We start from the raw sequence: 25,015 nt of genomic DNA, 5'->3' as shown, positions 1-25,015 counted from the left end.
TTAATGGAAATTAAGGGTTAATATTGGGGAAACTAGGGCTTGGTATTGGATACCTAGACTTGAGGATATGAGGGACCATTTGTGGTCGGATTTTGGTACTTTTGATATGTATTTGTGGGGAGGTAAGGAATCTAATGATGTAAATTTTATCGAACTCTAAGACATAGGCCCAGGGGTCGAGTTTTGGTAATTTTGGGATTTGTGTTGTAAATTGATTATTTTTGCATGGGCTTAGTTCCCTTAGCATATTTTGATGTCGTGATTCTGATTTTGGATAGATTTGATGTGAGTTGAGGTCGATTCGATGGGCAAAGGCATCGCGGGCTAGAGTTTGGACCGGATTGAGGTGAGTAATGATTGTAAATGTTGTCTGAGGGTATGAAACCCTAGATTGCATATCGTTTTGCTATTTTGAGGTGACGCACATGCTAGATGACGAGTGTGGGGTCGTGCACTATTGGGGATTGTGACTTAGTCCATCCCGAATGACTGTTTTACCGCGTATTTGATTGAAAACTATTTGCTATCATCATGTTTTGGGCTGAATGCCATATTTGGGCCTTGTGCCAACTATTTGGGACATTAGGGAATTTTTGTTGATATTTCCTCATTGTTTTGACTTTATACTTGAACTCCGTCATGCTATATTCTACTGTTTTCATAACTCAACCATGTCTACTCTGCTTTCACTTGAAATGATATTTTGGGCTGAGCATCGTGTTTTACTGTTGCCCGAGTGGCTTGTGAGATTATGACTGAGTAAGGCCAAGGGCCTATGTTGTGAGGAAACACCTAATTATGATTATGAGGCTGAGGGCCTAAGATTTATACGCCACAAGGTGACTTGTTGATATAAGGTCGAGAGCCTATGTGATTACGCCACGAGATGGCTTGATATTGCGCTTGGGCCGTAAGGGGCCCCTCCATGAGTCTGCATACCCCTAATGAGCGCGAGTACCCATTGTGATATGAGATATAGCCTGAGGGGTAGGTATTGTTCCATGTGTTGCCCGAGGGGCTGATTTTGTTAGTATTGTGCCCGAGGGGCGGTTCTTTATGTGTTTACCTTTTCTAGTTGCCTATCTTTTACTTGGTTAACTTTTTAAAAGGCAAATTTTATGAAGATTAAACTGAACTTAAGTGACTTTTCATATTTTCACTGTCTCATTACTTTTACTAGCTTTTACTGCTTCTTTATAGCCTGTTGATGTGCCTTAACGTGATTTCTTATTGCTCAGTCTGCATTTATGATTATTACTCACTGAGTTGGAGTATTAACTTTACTCCCTGTACCCCGTGTGCAGATTTAGGCGCTTCAGGTCCTGTTTGAGAGGGTTGAGAGCTTCCAGCAGATTCAGAGTTACACTAGATAGCTGCTCGACATTCACAGGGACTTCAGACACCGGGGGTGTATCCAGCCCAGCCGGTTGCAGCTGCTCAGGACTATGTACTTCCTTCCATGCCAGAGGAAGAGAAACGTAGGTTGGAGAGGTTTGGTAGACTTCAGCCTCCGACTTTCAATGGTACAAAGGGCAAGGATGCCTAGGGTTTCTTAGATAAGTGTCAGAGGATGCTTCGTACAACGGGTATTCTGGAGACCAGCGGGGTCGCTTTCACTACTTATCAGTTTTCTGGAGCTGCCTTCAGTTGGTGGGAGGCTTTTGAGAGGCGTAGGCCTGTTGGTGCAGCACCCCTTACCTGGCAGCAGTTCTCCGTTCTCTTTCTGGAGAAGTATATGTCGTAGTCTCGCAGATAGGAGCTGCGCAGGAAGTTTGAGTGGTTGCGTCAGGGAGAGATGATGTTGACGCAGTATGAGATGAGGTTCACAGAGTTAGCTCGCCATGCGATTTTGTTAGTTCCAACAGTTAGAGAGAGGATTTGGAGGTTTGTTGATGGCCTCACTTATCAGCTTCATATTCTCATGACCAGAGAGAGGGTGACTGGTGCTACTTTTGAGGAGGTTGTAGACATTTCTCTAGATATTGAATCAGTTCGTCGCCAAGAGCGAGAGGAGAGGGAGGACAAGAGGCCTCGAGGATCTGGCAATTATAGTGGTGCTCATTCAAGAGGTCAGTTTCAGCACGGCAGAGGTCGTCCATTCAGGCATGCTCAGCCAGCTCGCCTAGGTTATCGTGGGGCATTATTGGGTCATGGTTCTCACAGTTATCATCAGGGCCAGTCATCACTTAGTGCCCTTCTAGCTCAGAGTTCATCCCGTGCTCCATCAGTTCAGGGCTCTTCTATGCCGAGTGCATCTGCTAGTCACTTCGGTGCGAGGGGTTCCCTTCAGTCCCCGTCTCCAGCACTCGAGAGTTGCTATGAGTGTGGAGAGATGGGTCATATGTGAAGTCAGTGTCCTCGTCATCTTGCGGGTTCATCTCAGCAGAGGAGTCAGCCATCGGCTTCAGCGCTGTCACACCTCCTTTTTTACACCCCGAGTACTACAAGAGAGTTTTTCCACTTTAAGTGACATTATTCGAAATGGAATTATTTTATTTATTTAAATTCGCCACTTGAGATAGTTTATTTGGTGTTCCAAGTCCCCGATTTATTTTAAAATCCCAAATCGAGGAAATTCGACTTTTATTTTAAAGCCTACGAACCAGCAATTCTATGTAAGGAATTCAGCTAGCCCGAGAGAAGGTGTTAGGCATTCCCAGTTTCCGTGGTTCTAGCACTGTCGCTTAAACTTATTAAAATTGGCCTATTATCCTATTTATTACATGTTTTAGGCTATGGTACATCTTTAACTTATTAACCGCTTTTAATTATTTGAAACGCTTTTAGGAAGATTCAACGTCATTTAAAACATGCCTTGAATCACACCACATGAAATGCGTCCGCGGCTTGCGACACGTTCTATTTAACATTGTTAAAAATTGAAATTGGGTCAAATAAAATGTACACTCAAATTTAATAATAAAAAGAAAATTAATTTAAAGAAAGCGCCTAAAGCAACTACGAAGGTTTGAATTAATAAAACATTTATGAGGGCCATGGATAGTTTAATTGGTGGTGCACCTCAATTTATTACAAGGTTTGATTTAATTACATGAGGGCCATCACACCTCAAATTTTCTATAAAAAACTAATTAGTTTTGTGAGGTCCATGGGCTTAGAGATTTTATTTGGCATGGCACGCCTCAATTTATTTCAAAAGGTTTTATTATTCAAAGTTGTTATAATCGGGTTACATGAAATGCAACCCCGAATTGAGATTTGCATATCATAACCATGCTACAGGAACCGTACTCATGGCCACGATAATTTATTATTGATCGCGCCTAAAGCAAGATATGATTTTCATAAGTTGATTATTTTTCTAAACTACTGATTATTGTTGTAAGGTCATGAATTATGGAATTGTGGAAGAATCAAATTTATTATTTATAGAAAAATAGGCTAGCTCAGAGACAAATCCCAAAAATCATTTTTTTTAAAAAGAGCCCAGAACCCAATTTCCTTAGAAACACATTGTGCCCAAATAAATTATCCAACCCAATAATATCCCATATTTTGTACACTTTCTTAAACAAAACTAATGACCCCACACTCTCATAAACAAAACTAGTGAATAAGCCAAAGTTATCGTGATTAAATGGACCCATTTTATGGAAAACAAATATAACTAAAATGATGAAGCATTGAAACTAGCTAACTATACAGAAACGCAAAACTGAAATCAAAACATGTAAACAGGGAGAAAAAGAACTAAAGTAGCAGCTACCATTGTAGTTGATGAAAAAGAAATAGACGAAGGAGTTAAAATATCGGACCTTTGTATTGAATTTGAGCCTAAGTTACAACCATCTCGGAAATTAGATAACACTTGACTGGAACATTTTCCAACGACCTCGGCATCTTGAACGACCTCAGAACCACCTCTCCAGCAGCCTCGAAGTTCGCTAGAAAACATAAACTAAACCAAAATGAAAAAGCTGAACTCCGACTATTTTGAGGTTGCTTTCGGTATTTTTGAGCTGGGATTCGGACTGAAACGGACCTCTGTTTTTCAAGCTCTTACATGGCTGAAATTGGAGGAAAATAGTGGAAGATGCTGGATTTCTTGTAGATAGATCTAGCAGATCTGCTCTGTTTTTGTTACTCCCTCAGTCCGTTTCCCTCTCCTCCTTGTCACTCTACTTTGTTTTTCGTTCCTATCTCTATTGTTTCTGCATTTTTTCTTTTAATTTTAAAGAAAGAGATGGTTCAAATTTCTTTTTTGGAATTGGGGAAGGGTCTGCCATAGAAAGGTGACGCCAGGTTCTTTGCTTTTGGAATTTTTTGGCTTTTCTTTTATTTTTTAGAACAAAACGGTGGATTGGGTTGTTTTTGGCGTAGGTCCTTATTTAGGCATTACGTACTAATATATAGGGGTAAGAATTAGTTAGGGGTATGGGCTAGGTTCGGAGATTATACTTAAAATGGGTAGCTTGAACCCAAATTTATTCTTTCCCCGCGAACGAGACTAAAATACGATCTCATTTATTAATTAGTCCTACTTAAGTAAAATAACTGTTAAAATAAGACTGACCGTTAAAACAAAACTATTTTTTGGTATTTTTCAAGATTAAAAATGACTACAAAACATTAATGAAACTATTTTTTTTGTAATTTTTATTTTCTTGTAATAAAATAAAGTAAAAGAGTCAAAATTAGTTGAAATAAAGATATTAGGCCTAAACTAAATACATGCTGAAATATAAAAAATCTTGGGGAGGGTCAAAAATCACATGTCTACAGCTGCCCCTCTTTGACTGGAAACGTGAAGAGTTTTCAGACAAAGAACGACGAGACAGGTTTTTTGACTCGACCCTTATTTGGAGAGACCAAAACTATAAGAAAGGAGAATGTGACCGAGCCCTGGTATCTGAGCTACCTCCATATCCTTGGCTATAAAGGAATCAGGCCACGTGTAGTTCAGAAGTGAATGAGGTGATAAAGTACCGAGGTGGAGAGCCGATTGAGGTGCCTTCGAGGTTCCGCTCTGCAGTCCCGTTATTACATCAAAATCAAAAATGAAAAAGACTAACCAAGCCTATCAGCTATGAGTTACAAGATTCCTATCTATGAGTCTTCTGAAGCTTGATCTTGAGTCTTGGTTCGTTCTTTATGCAGACTCTGATCTGAATCTTGATGCTTGTTAGCTACAAGTGTTAGTTCAATCTTCTTCATCTTTGCAGATCAAGAGGGGACATGCAGAGCTTGTGACTTCAATTATGTCTTGAGCAGACCATATCTTTTCTCCACTTTTGTACTTTGGATTCACTTTTATTTCCTTTTATTCTTGATTGAGACTTCTTTTTTGTTATCTCGGACCCCTATCGACCCGTATTTTCGAGACGAGCTTATCTACTTCTAACTTAAATCGGATTCTGAAATGACTTTCCTTGTTCTCCAGGTGGACGCCTGATTTCCAACACTTGATGTTTTTCCTCGAAACTTGAACTACTTCCCTTTGTTCTCCAGTGGGCTCCTGATTACCAACACTTGAATTGTTTTCCCTTTGTTCTCCAGGCGGGCTCCTAAATTCCAAGACTTGTACTGCTTTTCCCTTTGTTCTCCAGGTGGGCTCCTGATTGCTGAACCTGAACTGCTTTCTCCTGAGACTGCTTTTTCTTGGAACCGTCTTCCCTTGTTTCTCCAGGTGGATGCCTGATTGCTTGAATCTGAACTGCTTTCTACTCTAGAAACTCGTGTTGTTTTCCCTTGTTTCTCCAGGTGGGTGCCTGATGGCTGAACCTAAATTGTCCTCTTCTTGAAACTACTTTTTGTTTGAACTGTCTTCCATTGAACATTGATGCTTTCCCTTTGTTCTCCAGGTGGGCTCCTGATTTCCAGCACTTGTAATGCTTTTCCCTCGAAACTTGACTCGTTTTCCCTTGAAACTTGAACTGTCTTCCCTTGTTGTCCAGGTGGGTGCCTACAATCAAAACAACAAAACAAACAAAATTTTCCGCCCCAATTTGCACTTTGAAGATTTGTGAGTTGTAAGCAAAACTGTAAATCACTTATGCTATTGATGTAATGATGAAAGTAAAATTAATGACTCGACTAGGATTTACGTCTCCTAAAAGTGATTGAGCTTGCGGAGAACTATAAACTAAGCTTGACTAAAGTAAAGACTGACCCCATTCTCCAGGTGGGACCCCTGATTTCAAGAAAACTAAACATTGATAACTTAAGAAACTAAGGTTGACCCCTTTTTTTTCAAATCCAGACTTCCTTTTTTTTTAAATTATCCTAGGAGAAAATTCGTCAGACTAGGTTTCTATCTTAGGAGAAAGATTCATCAGACTAAGATTTTTATCTTAGGAGGAAGTTCATCAGACTAGGTATTCTATCTTAGGAGAAAAAATCATCAGACTAAGATTTGATCCTAGGAGAAAGTTCATCAGACTAGGTCGCTTTTTTGGTATCTTAGGAGAAAGATTCATTAGATTGCGATTTTGATCCTAGGAGAAAGTTCATCAGACTAGGTCTTCCATCTTAGGAGAAAAATTCATCAGCCTAAGATTTGATCCTAGGAGAAAGTTCATCAGACTAGGTCTTCTATCTTAGGAGAAAAATTCATCGGACTAAGACTTTGATCCTAGGAGAAAATTCATCAGACTAGGTCTCTTTTGTTTGGTATCTTAGGAGAAAGATTCATCAAACTAAGATTTCTATCCTAGGAGAAAGTTCATCAGACTAGGTCTTCTATCTTAGGAGAAAAATTCACCGGACTAAGACTTTGATCCTAGGAGAAAATTCATCAGACTAGGTCTTCTATCTTAGGAGAAAAATTCATCAGACTAAGATTTCTATTGGGAGGAAAATACTTTTTATCCTAGAAGGCAAAATGTGAAGATCAATGGCAAGATTTTATATACAATAACAAAACAAATAAAGGTGAAGATTTGAGAAACTTCCTTTTGTCGGCTCTTTCTTCTTTTCTTTTTCTTCTCTTTTTTTTCTTTATTTTTTTTTTGTTTCTTTTCTTTCTTTCTTTTTTTGTTTTTTTTGAACCACTTTTCTTCCACTGCTTTGTTCCTATTTCACACAAATAAAAATTTGTCAGTTCTGAAAATGGTGGTCGGTTTGTGGCCTTGAGTCCTTGTGCAACTTTAACTTTTGCTCAATCAGCTTGAGTAGGTTTCAAGAGACTTTTACTCTGCATCAACCCCGATTATTTCACACACATTACCATTTGTATTTGTGTCTCAATCAGCCTTATCCCAACGGGAGATCTTTGCTCAAGTGACCTTTTTTGATATCTTGAATGATTTCCTACTTTTGAGCAATTTGTCTGTCAGAGAGAATCACAAGTTATCTTTCTTTGCGACAAGCAGGCTGACAAGAGTCTTTTGGGGGGGGGATCTTTTGCATGAATCCCCAAGGCATGTTAAAAGTAACAACTGAGTACGCTGGCCAAATTTACTTTGTGCAACTAAAAAGCTGGTAGAAGATTTTGAAAACTTTTCTTGCTTGTTTGACAAGGATTGACTCAAAGTGAAGGACACAATGATGCAACGAGACGAGTATTAACAAAAAATGCCCATGTCGGAAGGACAAAAGGAAGAGTTTTTTTTCCTTTTGTTTTTTCAATAACTAGCCTTAATGGTCATGACATGCATTTTGGACTCAATGGCCTGATCTATCAAATTAATCCAATCTTCCATTTTGCCATTCTTATGACCTTTGAGGTCGGGCTTGTTCGTGCCAATTCTTTGCATCGCTTCATGACTCATTTTTGATTAGTGGTGCCCCGAGGGAGTTTCACCAACAAGTCTCTCTCATTTATTCATCTCTGCTTACCGTCACCTAATAGTGCCCGTGGGGGTTTTCACTAGTAAGACTCTCATTTTTCTTCTACTCTTTTTTTTTCTCTGTTATTTTCTTGAGCAACTTGACAATGTTCTATGCTGTGGGACAACCGTTGCTCATTGCATACTTCTCTTAGTTTTCTTGAAGGCATATCGAGAGGTCTTTATTTGGAAGGATTTTGGATAGGGTTGGAAAGAAGGAACGACATGAAGGCTTAAAGTAGACTCAAAATGATGGGTTGTAGACTTACATATCTTGGAATTGACTCTTTCAAAAGTGAAATAAAATCTCCGCCCCAGTTTTAGATACTAGATTTTTTTTTCTTTTTTCTTTTCTTTTCCTCTTTTTTTATTTGGGTTGGACCAAACTATGAGGCTCCATACATATCCTTTTTTAAGGAATCAGGTCGACTGTAGTTCAAACATCTATCCTAAACTATTTTTCATTTTTCTTTCTGCTTCTCTTTTTCTTTTTCTTTTTTTTCCTTTTATTTGGCCCCAACCTTTATTTTTAAGGGTATGGACTTTTGACAATTCTTTTCTTCTTCTTTTTTTTCACTTAGAACTTTCTAAAAGCTACAACAGTTTGTACTCTTGGGACATGGACTCTTTTTTTTTCATTTTTTTGATTCTTAACTCTAAACTTGATTCTAAAAGAGGGTGTCAAAGAAAAGTACACAAGCTCAAACAGGGTAGCGAAGGATATAAAGTGTTTGGATAGCAGAAAAAGGGCCTCCCACCCTCGAGAACGCCAATTATAGTATCTTTAATCGATCACATCATTGATGAACATGTCTGTCTTCTTGGGTCTTTTTCAGTGTAAAGTTGTACGAGCCATACTTTCCTCGCTGTGAATGACCCTTGTCAATTTGGGTGACTTTTCTTGGATTTTGTCTTGATGTAGACGATACATTTTGCCACTAACTGATCCATTTCAAGTTGTCTGGAATACACCTTCTATTAAAAACACTTTCTATCTCTTAGTGCTAAACAGACTTCAGCCCATCCGATTATCCCTAAGACCGATCTTCTCAATAATTCAAAAGGTAGAGATCCTTATCTTCCATGAGCATAACTGTTTTGGTTTCATATAATATTGGCTCATGCTTATTTTTCAAATGTTTTATGTCTCTATTCATCTTCAAAAATGTCTCTTTCTCAACTGTCCAATTCAAGACTAAATTAGTTTTCTAAGATCTGGCCAAAAATTCCGCATGCATGTCATTGTCACGACCCCAGTTTGCCCTCCGTAAACCATCGTGACGGCACCTAATCTCTACGACTAGGTAAGCCTAAACTTGTGGAAGATAACAAAAACTTGCGGAAGTAAAACAATTTAAAAACAAAAATAAGGCAGTAACAGTGTTAAATGTGCCACTCGACATACACCATATTTATATAGATCTCAAAACCAATATCTAAATCCAAGACCTGGAAACCCACGAATCACAAGATAAGAAAAAAGAAATACTACATAGATCTAACTCCACAATTTTTCTCTAATATGAGCAGAAGTACAGAAGGGATAAATACTAAAAGCATGAATAGAAACGAACTTCTCGGTCTGCGGACGCAGCAGATGTACCTCGAAGTCTCTAAGCAGTCGCCTCTCTCGAGGATGGTAGGCCTGAATAGCGGTACCTAGATCTGCACATGAAAAACATGCGCAGAAGGGGCATGAGTACACCACATCGGTACTCAGTAAGTGCCATGCCTAACCTCGGTTGGGTAGTGACGAGGAAGGTTAGGGCCCTATTGAGAATAAACAAAATATAAAGATGACAAGATAAGATAAGCATTACAATTGAGAATCTACAGTAAGAATCTACACAGGATGATAAGAGTACAATAACGGAAACATAGATGAAGGCAAACCACAAGGAAGTACCACTCATAACAAGGATGATAACCGGGGATCTCTTGGTATCCCGAGGATTTCCTGGTATCCTTAATATATACTAGGGATCTCTTGGTATCCCGAGGATCTCTTGGTATCTTCAATATATTCTAGGGATCGCTCGGTAACCCAAGGATCTCTAGGTATCCTCAATATATGCTAGGGATCTCTTGGTATCGTCGATATACATGACAAGGATCTCTTGGTATCCCACACCTCAGTTCAGATCATAAATACATATAGGGGATCTCCCGGGATGTCGTCCCGTAGTCCCAAAGTAAAAAAACACAGACACAACACAAGAATACCCGATTAAGCTAAATTTCGTACCAATTAAACAGTTAATTCTAGCCTAACATGCTTCACGTAATGCAATTAAGGCAGCTTAAGCAAATAGGCAATTAAGTCAACTAAACATGCTTTTCTAAACAAGCAACATACTAAATTCACAAGTAGAATAAAACAGGAAAAAACTCAATTGAAATACTGAAGGAAAAAAACGAATTTTAAACAATTAGCTCAAGTAGGCACTCGTCACCTTACGTACAAGGCATTTCAATTATCAAATATAACATATCCTAAGGAGAAGGTCCCCCAGACAAGGTTAGACAAGCCACTTACCTCGAACCGGCTCAAAGTAACCCTAAAACCACGCTCTTGCCATGAGTACTCGACTCCAAATGGCCAAATTTGTTAAATTCAATCGCATAATGTAAATAACACTTCAAGTACTGATTCTACAATTAAAGTCTAAGCTAATACGCGAAATTATGTAAAAAAGACCAAAATGCCCCTCGGTCCCACATCTCGGAATCAGGTAAAATTTACATTTCAGAAACCTCGTACTCTCACGAGTCTATACATAATAAGAACACTGAAATCGGAGTCCAAATGGCCCCTCAAATCCTCATTCAAAAGTCTCTTTAACTCAAGCCCTAATTACCCATTTTTTCCAAAATCTTCACCACTAATTAAGTCTTTAGTCACATAAAAATGAGTTATGAAGTCGGGGACGTTACCTCCTAGCGATTCCCCTTTGTTTTCGTAAAAAATCTCTCTCAAAAGCTTCAAACCCGGATGAAAATGGTGAAAGAGTAGCTCAAATTCGCGAAGGCAACTATTTATATGTTCTGCCAAGCGATTTCGGCATTTGTCATCCTGATGCGGTCCCGCTTCTGGGGAAACTTCGTCGCATCTATGAATTTCATTTAAATAGCAGAAACCGCATCTGCAATTACATTTTCGCAGATGCGACACCACTTCTGCGGTGTCCTTTCCGCATTTGTGGAACCTGAAGGAAAGGCCAAAATCTGCTTCTGCGGTCCCTTAACTGCTTCTTCGGTGCCGCATCTACGGTCCCAAACCGCAGATGCGAAAATACCAGAAGCAGCAAAAATAAAGCAGCTGCAACATTTTCCAAATTTTCTCATTAACCATCCGAAATCACCCCGTGGCCCTCGGGACCTCAACCAAAGGCATCAACCTATCCTAAAACCTTATTCAAACTTATACCAATCTTCAAAATACCTCAAACAACATCAAAACAACAAAAACATATCGGATTCAAGCCTAAGTTTCTAAAATCTTCTGAATTCCACTTTTGATAAAAAAACCCAACCAAACCACATCCGAATGACCTGAAATTTTGCGCACACATCCCAAATGACACAACGGAACTACTTTAACTCTCGGAATTCCATTCCGACCCTCGGATAAAAATCTCACTATCGGACCGGAAACTTCAAAAATTCAACTTTCGGCATTTCAAGCCTAAATTAGCTACGAACCTCTAAAACACAATCCGAACATGCTCCTAATCCCAAAATCACCCTACAGAGCTAACGGAACCATCAGATTTCCATTCTGAGGTCGTCTTCAATACTTAAGCTCTTATTTAGGGAGTAAGTGTCCCAAAACTCTCCGAAACTTAAAACCGAATATCCCGGCAAATCAAAATAGCAGAAATAAACTCAGGGAAAGTAGTTAATAGGGCATCGGGGCATTAATTCTTAAGACAACCGGCTGGGTCGTCACAGTCATGTCACTAAAACTAGTGTGAAAAGAACTATGCACAAAATGGACACAAAATGAATGACTGATTTTTATTGAATAAAGGATAGCAGGGTACGATAACATAAAAGAAGAAGAAAAAATTACAAAATAAGCTACCATGGCTAAAAGAGGAGTGACTTTCCAGTTACTAAGAAACATCTTAGCCACACATTTGCACATCAGCATTACTATGGCATTTAACCATTTTGATTGCTTTGGATTCAACACCAAATTTTGACGATCATCCCGAGCAGCCCATGTCCTATTGCTCAAATATAGTAAAGTCAATCCCACATTTGCCCCTATTTTTTATTTTTCCACCGCCAACTTGCATACTTGCCTTTTCGCGACCTTGGATCAACAACAATGGTGCTTGTTCCATCGGTTGAAAAGATGCTTTTATTCCCGAGAGATCTTGGATGGTTTTTGTGACCCGCCATTGCAAACCAACAAACCGACCACCTTTGACTAGCTTTTATTTCAGAACAACAAGCATGTTAGAATAAACACTCTCTTTCTTTTTCATTTATCTTCTTTTTTATTGTTTCTTTCCTTTCTCTTTTTTTGTTTTTTTTTGTTTTTAACCATTCGATCGAACCTGATGTGGGTTGCCTATGTATCATGTGGGAACATGAATCATATCTTGCGTAGTTCGAGAAGATCAGGAATAAAGTAAATAAACTAACTTTTTTTTGGATTTTGAATTTATCATTTTATTTTTTCGAAAGAAAGACTTATAAAGAAGAAAGAGGATATTTTTGGATTTTGATTTTTCTTCAAAATTTTTGCAAAAAAAAGACTTCTAAAGAAGAAAGAAAATATGTTTGGATTTTTGGAATTTTATTTTGAATTTATGAAGAAATGATTTTAAAGAAAAAGAAAATATTTTTGAACCTTGAATTTTCTTTTCAATTTTTGAAAGAAAAATGAAAAATGTTTTTTGGATTTTGAGAAGAAATTAAAAGAAAATATTTTTGAATAATATTTTTTAAAAACTAAATTGGGGTGTAAAAGAAAGACTTTCTAAAGAAGAAAGTAATGAAAATTATTTTTGGGTCTTTTTAAAAAAATATGGGCCGGAACCGATGAGGTTTTCCTACGTATCTCACATCCGGCGAGAATCAGACCTGCGTAGTTCGCCCATTTTTGACGGAATTAAGAAACATGACTTTTGAAAATATTGGCTATTTGTTTTCTATTATTCAAAATTTTGGCAGAATTTCAAGATATTTCAAATACCTACATCTCACTCTCTTTTTTTTTTCTTCTTTCTCTTTATTTTGATTTTCTTTTTTTTTTTTATTTTCTTTCCCTATTCAAGAAGTCAGTCAACATGCAAGCCGAAATAGACAGATACGTAAGTAGCACGTAAGATGCATCAGGATGGTCTTTTAATTTGGGTACACATGTCCTTGATGGACCCAACCCCTGTGTTGAGTCCCCAAAGTCAAATGCACGTGATGCAAACAAGTGTTCCTACTAGGGATCTGGCATGAGGCTATGTTATTCTAGGTTTAAAACCTAGGTGTATTGTTCTATACCTGGCTTACCCAAGCGGACAGCTCGAGCCGAGGGGGCAGCGTACAGGGAATACAGAAGCTTCACCGGCTTGGCAACTTGTCCGAACCTCGTTCTAAAATTGGTATATGACTCTAACAGAAAAGAACTTATACGAAGTGTACACTTCCCAGATGATTTAGAAGACTCGGGGAGAAGAGGATTTCGTAACAATTTATATACAGTCCAAACAATATCAAAGCGGTAAAAAGCGGCATTTAGCACATAAAGCTCAAACATGTAAAAATCAGATAATAAATCAAGCCAAGTATAACAGTTATTCTAAGCTCGAATTCTTGAACCCTAAACCAGAAGTTCTGGGTTTGGATCCCCAGCAGAGTCGCCAAAGTTGTCACACTTCCTTTTTTACACCCCGAGGGTATACAAGGGAGTTTTTCCACTTTAAGTGACATTATTCGAAATGGGATTATTTTATTTATTCAAAGTCGCCACTTGGGATAGTTTATTTGGTGTCCCAAGTCATCGGTTTATTTTAAAATCCCAAATCGAGGAAATTCGACTTTTATTTTAAAGTCTGCGAGCCAGAAATTCTAAGTAAGGAATTCTGTTAACCCAGGAGAAGGTGTTAGGTATTCCCAGGTTTCGTGGTTCAAGCACGGCCGTTTAAACTTATTAAATCCTATGGTGCATTTTTAACTTATTATCCATTTTTAATTATTTGAAACGCTTTTAGGAAGATTCAACGTCATTTAAAATATGCCTTGAACCACGCCACATGAAATGCATCCATGGTTCGCGACACGTTCTATTTAACATTGTTAAGAATTGAAATTGGGTAACATGAAATATACACCCGAAATTAATAATTAAAAGAAAGTCAATTTAAAGAACGCGCTTAAAGCAACTACGAAGGTTTGGATTAATAAAATATTTATGAGGGCCATGGAGAGTTTAATTGGTGGTGCACCTCAATTTATTACAAGGTTTGAATTAATTACATTAGGTCCATGGGTAATTTAATGAAAATGGAACACCTCAAATTTTCTATAAAAAAACTAATTAGTTTTGTGAGGGTCATGGGCTTAGGGATTTTATTTGGCATGGCACACTTCAATTTATTTCAAAAGGTTTTATTATTCGAAGTTGTTATAATCGGGTTACATGAAATGCACCTCTGAATTGAGATTCTCGTATCGTAACTATGCTACGGGAACCGTACCCATGGCCACGATAATTTATTATTGATCGCGCCTAAAGCAAGGTACGATTTTCATAAGTTGATTATTTTTCTAAACTAGTGATTATTGTTGTAAGGTCATGAATTATGGAATTGTGGAAGAATTGAATTTGTTATTTATAGAAAAATAGGCTAGATGAGAGACAAATGCCAAAAGTCTTTTTCTTTAAAAAGGGCCTAGAACCCAATTTCCTTAGAAACGAATTGTGCCCAAATAAATTATCCAACCCAATAATATCTCATATTTTGTACATTTTCTTAAACAAAACTAATGACCCCACACTCTCATACACAAAATTAGTGAATAAGCCAAAGTTATCGTGATTCAATGGACCCATTTTATGGAAAACAAATATAACTAAAATGATGAAGCATTGAAACTAGCTAACTACACAGAAACGCAAAACTAAAATCAAAACATGTAAACAGAGAGAAAAAGAACTGAAATAGCAACTACCATTGTAGTTGATGAAAAAGAAATAGACGAAGGAGTTAAAATATCAGAACTTTGTATTGAATTTGAGCCTAAGTTACAACCAACTCGGAAATTAGACAATACTTGACTGGAACATTTGCCAACGACCTCGGCGTCTTGAACGACCTCAGAACCACCTCTTCGGAAGCCTCGAAGTTCGCCGGAAAACTCAAACTGAACAAAAATGACAAAGCTGAACTCCGGCTATTTTGAGGTTGCTTTCGGTATTTTTGAGCTGGGTTTCGGACTGAAACGGACCTCTATTTTTGAAGATCTTACATGGCTGAAATTATGGAGGAAAATGGTGGAAGTTGTTGGGTTTTTTGGAGATAGATCGGGCAGATCTGCTCTATTTTTGTTACTCCCTCAGTCCATTTCCCTCTCCTCCTTGTCACTCTACTTTATTTTTCGTTCCTATCTCTACTGTTTCTGCATTTTTTCTTTTAATTTCAAAGAAAGAGATGGTTCAAATTTCTTTTTTGGAATTGGGGAAGGGTCTGTCGTAGAAAGGTGACACCAGGTTCTTTGCTTTTGGAATGTTTTGGCTTTTCTTTGATTTTTGAGAACAAAACGGCAGATTGGGTTGTTCTTGGCATAGGACCTTATTTAGGAATTAGGTACTATTATATAAGGGAAGGAATTAGGTTAGGGGTATGGGCCTAGGAATTATGGGCTTGGAAATTATGGGCTAGGTCTGGAAATTACAGTTAAAAATGGGTCGCTTGAACCCAAATTTATACATTCCCCGTGAACGAGACTAAAATAAGATCTCATTTATTAATTAGTCTTACTTAAGTAAAATAACTGTTAAAATAAGACTGGCCGTTAAAATAAAACTATTTTTTTGGTATTTTTCAAGATTAAAAATGACTACAAAATATTAATGAAACTATTTTTTTGTCATTTTCATTTTCTCATAATAAAATAAAGTAAAAGAGTCAAAATTAATTGAAATAAAGATATTAGGCATAAACTAAATATTTACATGCTGAAATATAAAAAATTTTGGGAAGGGTCAAAAATCACATGTCTACAAGCGCAGGTTACTTGACCACCACCCGCCCAGCCTCTAGGGGCGGATGTTAGTCAACTAGGGGTCGCCCTAGAGGCTAAGGTCAATCAGGTGGCGGTCAGGTCCATTTCTATGCACTTCCAGCTAGACCCGATGTTATTGCTTCCGATGCTATTATTACATGTATTGTCTTAGTCTGCCACAGAGATGCTTCTGTATTATTTGATCCCGGTTCCACCTTTTATTATGTGTCATCATACTTTGCTCGTTATTTGGATACGCCCCATGAGTCTCTTATTTCACCTGTTCATGTATCTACTCCGGTGGGCGATACTGCTGTTGTAGACCGTGTGTGGTGACTATTGGGGGTCAGGAGACCTGAGTGGATCTTTTATTATTGTGTATGGTGGATTTCAATGTTATTTTGTGCATGGATTGGCTATCTCCGTGTCGTGCTATTCTGGATTGTCATGTGACATTGGCTATACTAGGTGTACCATGGATTGATTATTGAGGTTTGACTAATTATGTTCTCAGTAGAGTAATCTCATTCTTGAAGGCCCAGTTTATGGTTGGGAAGGGTTGTCTTTCGTAACTAGCCTCTGTGAGGAATGTCGTTGCACAGACTCGTAGTATTGATTCTATTCCAGTTGTGAGGGAGTTTCCCGATGTGTTTCCTGCAGACCTACCGGGCATGCCGCCGGACATGGATATTGATTTTTGTATTGACATGGTGTCGGGCACCTAGCCCATTTCTATTCCGCCGTATCGTATGACACCAGCGGAGTTGAAGGAGTTAAAGGAGCAGCTTCAGGAACTCCTTCATAAGGGGTTCATTCGGCCTATTGTGTTACCTTGGGGTGCGCCAGTTCTATTTTTGAAGAAGAAGGATGGCACTATGAGGATGTGCATTGATTATAGGTAGTTGAACAAAGTAACAGTTAAAAATAAGTATCATTTGCCTCATATTAATGATTTGTTCGACCAGCTTTAGGGAGCGAGAGTATTCTCCAAGATTGATCTCTGTCCAGGTTATCACCAGTTGAAGATCAAGGACTCGGATATTCTTAAGACAACTTAAAGGACCCGGTATGGTCATTATGAGTTCTTGGTGATGTCTTTTGGGCTGCCCAATGCCCTAGTAGCGTTCATGCATTTGATGAACAACGTGTTCCGGCCTTATCTCAACTCGTTCGTCATAGTCTTCATTGATGATATTCTGGTATACTCGCATAGTCAGGAGGAGCACACAGATCATTTGAGAGTTGTGTTGCAGAGACTGAGGGAGGAGAAACTTTATGCAAAGTTATTCAAGTGTGAGTTTTGGCTCAGTACAGTGGCTTTCTTGGGGCACATGGTGTCCAGTGAGGGTATTCAGGTTGATCCGAAGAAGAAATAGGCGGTTAATAGTTGGCCAAGACCGTCCTCAGCCACAGAAATTTGCAGCTTTCTTGCCTTGGTGGGTTATTATCGTCAGTTTGTTCAAGGATTCTCATCTATCGCATCGCCCTTGACCAGGTTGACCCAGAAGGGTGCTTCATTTGTATGGTTAGATGAGTGTGAGGAGAGCTTTCAGAAGCTCAAGACAACCTTGACTACGGCTCCGGTGTTAGCCTTGCCATCAGCTTCAGGCTCATATACCATATATTGTGATGCATCGAGAGTTGGTATTGGGTGTGTATTGATACAAAAGGGTATATTTATTTCTTATGCTTCTCGTCAATTGAATCCCTATGAGAAAAACTACCTCATTCATGATTTGGAGTAGGTTGCCATTGTTCATGCGTTGAAGATTTGGAGGCATTATCTGTATGGTGTGTCTTGTGAGGTGTTTACTGATCATCGTAGCCTCCAGCACTTGTTCAAGCAAAAGGATCTCAATTTGAGGCAATGGAGATGGTTGGAGTTGCTAACGGATTATGATATCACTATATTGTACCATCCGGGAAAGGCCAATGTGGTGGTTGATGCTTTGAGCCGAAATGCGGTGAGTATGGGGAGTTAGGCATATACTCTAGTTGGGGAGTGACCTCTTGCAGTTGATGTTCGGGCCTTGACCAATCGGTTCATGAGGTTGGATATTTCAAAGCCCAGTCAGGTATTAGCTTGTGTGGTTTCTCGATCTTCCTTATAAGATCGCATCAGAGAGTGCCAGTATGATGATCCCCATTTGCTTGTCCTTAAGAACAGAGTTTAGCACGATGATGCCAGAGATGTGACTATTGGTGATGATGGGGTGTTGAGGATGCAGAGCCGGATATATGTGCCCAATGTAGATGGGCTTCGGGAGTTGATTTTGGAGGAGGCCCATAGCTTGCGGTATTCCATTCATTCGGGTGCCGCGAAGATGAATTAAGATTTGAGGCAGCATTATTGGTGGAGGAGAATGAATAAAAACAATGTGGGATTTGTGCCTCGGTGTCTCAATTGTCAGTAAGTGAAATATGAGTATCAGAGACCGGGTGGCTTGCTTCAGCGGATGTATATTCTAGAGTGGAAGTGGGAGTGGATCACCATAGACTTTGTAGTTGGGCTCCCATGGACATTGAAGAAGTTCGATGCTATTTAGGTGATTGTGGATCGGATCATCTATGTGTACTACTTATTCTTCAGAACGGTTGGCAGAGATCTATATCCAGGAGATTGTTCTTTTGCATGGTGTCCCAGTTTCCATAATTTCATATAAGGGCACTCAGTTTACTTTACAATTTTAAAGGCCGGTGCAGTAAAAGTTGTGTACTTAGGTTGAGTTGAGCACAACTTTTCACCCTCAGATGGACGGACAGTCCGAGCACACTATTCAGATATTGGAGGACATGTTTCATGCTTGTGTCATTGATTTTGGAGGGTCATGGGATCAGTTTCTACCACTTGCAGAGTTTGCTTATAACAACATATACCAGTCGAGTATTCAGATGGCTCCGTATGAGGCTTTGTATGGGAGGAAATGTAGATCTCCAATCGGTTGGTTTGAGCCGGGTGTCGCTAGGATATTGGGGACAAACTTGGTTCAGGATGCTTTAGAAAAGGTGAAGGTAATTTAGGAGAGGCTTCGTACAATGCAATCTTGGCAAAAGAATTATGCTTACAGAAAGGTCGGTATGTGTCCTACATTGTTGGTATGAAGATTATGTTGAAGGTTTCACCCACGAATGGTGTTATAAGATTTGGGAAGAAGGGTATATTGAGTCCTCGGTTCATTGAGCCTTTTGAGGTTCTTCGGAGGATTGGAGAAGTGGCTTATGAGCTTGCTTTGCCACCCAGATTATCGAGTGTGCATCCGTTATTTTATGTTTCTATGCTCAGGAAGTATGTTGGGGATCCGTTTCATGTTGTGGATTTCAGCACAGTTCAGTTAGATGATGATTTGACTTATGATATGGAGCCAGTAGCTATTTTGGGGCATCAGGTTCGAAAGTTGAGATTAAAGGATATAGCTTCAGTGAAAGTGTAGTAGAGAGGTCGGCCCGTGGAGGAGGCTACCTGGGAGACCGAGCGGAAGATGTGGAGTGGATATCCTCACCTATTTGAGGCTTCAGGTATGTTTCTTGACTGGTTCGAGGACGAACATTTGTTTAAGAGGGGGAGGGTATGACGACCCGGCCAGTTGTCTCATGAGTTACCTCTCTGTTTCCCCCATTTCTTCTTCTTATTGCTTTGTCTATCGGTTCTAGGTGTGATTGGGTTGGTTGGCTCGGGTTCGGAAAGGTTTTGGTGAAGTTTGAGACACTTATCTCTTTTGAGGAAGCTTAAGTTGGAAAAAGTCAACCGCATGTTGACTTATGTGTTAGACGACTCGGATGTGAGTTCTGAGAGTTCGGACAACTTCGGGAGTTTATTTGAGACTTACGAGCGTGATCGGCATGTGTTTTGGAGGTCCGAAGTAGATTTAGGCTTGAATTGGCGAAATTAGAATTTTGGCATTTTCCGATTGATAGGTGTGATTTTGATATATGGGTCGGAATGGAATTCTGAGAGTTTCAGTAGTTCCGTTGGGTCATTTGGGATGTGATTAAAAAATTTCAGGTCATTCGGACGTAGTTAGGTATACTTTTTTATCAAAAGCGTAATTCGGAAGATTTTTGTGAACTTAGGCTTGAATCTGATGTGTTTTGGTTGATTCGATGTTGTTTGAGGTGTTTTGAAGATTTTTATAAGTTTGGATGGTGGTATGGGACTTGTTGGTGATTTTGGTTGAGGTCCCGGGGGCCTCGGGGAGATTTCGGAAAGATAGCGGAAATTTCGAAGTTGGTTGTGACAGTTGAAGTTTTCCCATTTGCTGTCATAACAGCTCTTGCGGCTAGGGGACCACAAGTGAAGTCTTGTAGAAGCAAGACTTGAGTCGCAGAAGAAAAAAGGGCCTAGGAAGGCAGAAACCACAGAAGCGGTTGAAGAACCGCACCTGCGATGGCGCAAGTGCGGATTGGGCATCGCAGATGCGAAAGTGGAGGACAAGTGAAAACCGCAGAAGTGGTTCATGGACAGCAAAAACGGTACCGCAGAAGCAGAGAATTGGCCGCAGGTGCGGAATCCCTGGGCTAGACTATATAAAAGAAATCTTTCGCGATTTTTGAGTTGTTCTTCACCATTTCAAGTTGGTTTTGGAGCTTTTTGAGAGATTTTCAAGAGGGAATCAAGGGATATCGTCTGGAGGTAAGGTTTTTGAGTCTAATAATTGATCCTATGGTGTTATTTCACGGATTAAAGTTGTAATTAATGGAAATTAAGGGTTAAGATAGGGGAAACAAGGTCTTGGTATTGGAGACCTAGACTTGAGGATTTGAGGGCCCATTTGTGGTCGGATTTTGGTACTTTTGATATGTATGAACTCGTGGGGAGGTAAGGAATCTATTGACGGGGCAAAATAAGACGACATATAAGAATTTATTGCTTACATTGATCGAATAAAACCGATTCGTCTTAATGACAAACCAGGACAATACCCGTGATTACGGAATCAGAGGCAACAACCTCGGTACAGGCAAGAAGGGCATAATATCTGGCCTGGCCTCCCCCTCTAGGGCGACCTCTACCTCTCTTACCTTCACCTCTAGCTGGCTGGCTGAGCATTCTGTGGCTGAAGAGTCTATGGAGGTGCACCCCTCCTAAGTCTGTGGCAATCTCTCACCATATGACGTGTGTCGCCACACTCAAAACAAGCTCTGGGAGGACGTGACAACTATGACTGGCTCGGGAAAGGTTTGTTGGAGTGACCACAGAAAACACACCGTGCAGAAGGCGCACTAGATACTGGAGGTGCATAATACGGCTCCTAAGGTCTAGGAGGAGCTGGAACACCACTAGTTGCTGGAAGAGCTGAATGAACGGGGCGACTCATATAACCCCTACCATGACGAACTGCAACTGGGGCACAAGCACCAGAATAATGGCCTGACTCTCGAGACCTCTTGGCCTCCCTCTCCTCTCTATCCCGAGCATGCATACCCTTTACTCTCCTCGCAATGCTCACCACCTGCTGATAAGAAATATCCATCTCCAACTCCCAAGTTATGTTATACCTAATACTGGGAATGAGCCCCTCAATAAACAGGCAAACTCTCTCACGAACTGTAAAAACCAAGGCTGGTGCAGGCCTAGCTAAGTCTGTGAAGCGGACAACATACTCCCAAGCAGTCATAGTACCCTAGCACAAATGCTAAAACTCTGAGCGCCATGCGTCCCTGAGGCTCTGAGGAACATACTCCCTCAAAAACATATCTGAAAACTGGGTCCACGTAAAGGAAGCTGCCTCGGCTGGGCTGTCCAACTCATAAGTACACCACCATTGATAGGCTGCTTCTCGAAGCTGGAAGGCAGTGAAAGAAACCCCACTCGATGCTGATACACCCATAGTGCAGAGGATATGGTAGCACTCTTCCAGAAATCCCAGAGCATCATCTGATGCTAGACCACTGAATATAGGAGGTATAACCTCTTAGATCTGATCAACCTGAACCCGCTGCTCAGGAGTGCGGGCGGCGGGAGTCTGTGCTCCTCCCCCAACCCGAGATGTGGCTATAGCAAGGGGAATCAACCCTGCCTGAGCTAGAGTGGTGTACATGCTCACGAACTGTACAAGAGTGTCCTGAAGAGTTGTAATAGTAGTAGCAGTACGCGTGTCAGGTACCTGGGCTCTGGCTGGAGCTACTGGTGGCTCCTTTGTTTCAGCTAGCGCGGGTGCTCTGCACCACGTGCGCGTCCTCAGCCTCTACCCCGGCCTCGACCTCTGGCGGCTCTAGCAGGGGGCGCAGGTGCCTGGTCATCTCCATTAGCACATGTCCTCACCATTTGTGATAGAATAGAAGATAGAGGTTTAGAATTTCGATATCAAAAATCTCTCACGACAAAGAAATCAAATGAAGTGGAATTTTCCTAACAGTAACATAGCCTATCACAGATAAGTACAAATGTTTCTGTACCGATTTGCGAGACTCTAATAAACCGGCTTGTGATTCATGATACCTATGAAACTAGAGCTCTAATACCAACTTGTCACGATCCATGTTCTCCCTTCGTGAATTGTCATGACGGCACCTAGTCTCTACGACTAAGTAAGCCTAACAAATTGCGGAAAAAGGAAATAAAATACGAAACTGGCAAGTTACGGATAAAACGTAATAAAAGAGTCTAAAATGGTGCCCGGCATATACAATACATACTCTCAAAGATGAACCAAACTCCCAAAACCCAGAATCTTATGAAATCACAAGCTGTAGAAGAACTATATAGTGTTCTAATTCCAGAAAGTCTAATCAAAAGTAAATACAAAAAGACTAAAGCTAGATGGGAGAATATAGAGGGACTTCTAGATCTGCGGACGCGGAAAATATACCTTGAAGTCTCTGATATAGCCTGCCTCACTGGTACAACGGCTGAGCAGAACAACATGGATCTACACACGAAAAACATGTGTAGTAAAGGGCATGAGTACACCACAGCAGTACCTAGTAAGTGCCAAGGGTAACCTCGGTCGAGTAGTGACGATGAAGGTCAGTTCCCTACTGGTTATATATATATATATATAACAAGGTAAAAGTGTATGAATTGTGACAGTACAATTGAAAATACTAACAGTCGATAAAGAGTAAAATTACAAACAAAATATACGCAGTACACAAAAATAGCAACATGGGATCTCTTAGGATATCGTCCCATAGTCCCAAACGTAAATGCGCAAAGGATATCCCGGGATATCGCCCCGTAGTTTGAATTGTAAATATGCAGGGGAATCTCCCGGAATACCAATCCGTAGTCCCATAGTAAATATCCAGTACAGGGGAATATCCCGAGATGTCGTCCCGTAGTCTTAACTATAAACGTGCATGGGGATCTCCTAGAATACCGATCCGGAGTCCCAAAGTAAACAAGTAGGGGGATCTCCCGGGATACCATCCCGTAATCCCAAAGTCAACATAGAATAGTCTCCAGAAAGAATCTACAGTTCTATTCGAGAATAAACAGGAATTTCTACTCTAAACACAGAATCAAGTAAGCATTTAAAGTTGGTACGACAATTAAATCACATAAGCATGCTTTTCCTAAGCTAAACAAGAGGCTTCAAGTACAAGTATTGCTCAATTACAAGAACAAAACAGAGATATTTGCTTAATGAAAAAGGATTTTTCCAACAACTAGCACATGTACGCACTCGTCACCTCACGTACATAGCATTCATATAACAACAATACCAAATCCTAAGGAGAGTTCCCCCACACAAGGTTAGGCAAGTCACTTACCTCGAACTAGCTAAAAATCAATCCGAATTCACGCTCTTTCCACGAGTATCCAACTCCGAGTGGCCCAAATCTAATCAAATAAATTTCATAATGTAAATATAACTACAAACAACGAATTTATCTAAAGGAATCGAAGCTAAGGTAAGAAAATAGAAAAATGCCCAAAAATCCTCCACGGGTCCACGTCTCGAAATCAGGTAAAATTTACGGATTATGAATACTCATTCACTCATGAGCACACTCGAACAAAAATCACGAAAATCTGATGCCAAAATCCTACTCAAAACTCGAATTTTTAATTGGGGAACTTTTCTCCCATTTTCAAACTTTTGCCCTCAATTTCCTTAATTAGAAGAGGAAAACAACAATAGATTATAGTATTATGATCAAAATCGAGTTAGAATTCGTTACCCAATGATTCTCCTTCAAAACCCCTCAAAAAATCATCTCTAACTGAGCTCCAATTCAATTTTTGTGTTATGACATTTCAAACCCTCGAATTTTCTATATTTTCCTAGCGATTACCGTATCTGCGGTTCATGGGGTCGCGCCTGCGCCTTGGGCTCCGCATCTACGGAATTTTATTAAATCCACGCTCACCGCACTAGCGCTCCCTTCTCCGTAGATGCAGTCTACTTTTGCGGTCCTTGAGCCGCATCTGCGGTCACTGGCCCGAGAGTTCCGAACCGCACCTGCGGCCTCTTCATTGCTTCTATGGGCCGCACCTGCGGGCTCCTCTCCACATGTGCGATAATACGAGAAGCAGTAAACTTCAGAATAGCCGAAGTCCAAATTCAACTTTTGTTAAGCATCTGAAACTCACCCGAGGCCCCCGGGACCTCAACCAAACATACCAACCAATCCTAAACATAATACGAAATTAATCCAACCTTCGAATCACATCAAACAACGCTAAAAGCATGAATCACCCTCCAATCCAAGCCTAATGAACTTGAAATCTCAAAAATTCTACAACTGATGCCGAAACCAACCAAACGATATCCGATTGACCCCAAATTTTGCACACAAGTCACATTCGACACTACGAAGCTATTCCAACTTTCGGAATCCAATTCTGACCCCGATATCAAAATCTCACTATCAATCCGGAAACTTCAAAAATTCAACTTTTGGCATTTCAAGTCTAAATAAGCTATGGACCTCCAAAACACAATCCCAACATGCCTCTAAGCCCAAAATCACTCAACAGAGCTAACAGATTCGATAGAATTTCATTTCGAGGTTGTATTCACACTGCTTCGACTACGGTCCAAATTCTAAAG

This window comes from Nicotiana tabacum, chromosome 18 (genome assembly GCF_000715075.1).
Source record: "Nicotiana tabacum cultivar K326 chromosome 18, ASM71507v2, whole genome shotgun sequence".
Classification (NCBI taxonomy): Eukaryota; Viridiplantae; Streptophyta; class Magnoliopsida; order Solanales; family Solanaceae; genus Nicotiana; species Nicotiana tabacum.
The sequence above is the reverse complement of the archived record's forward strand: the minus strand, read 5'-3'. Positions refer to the sequence as shown.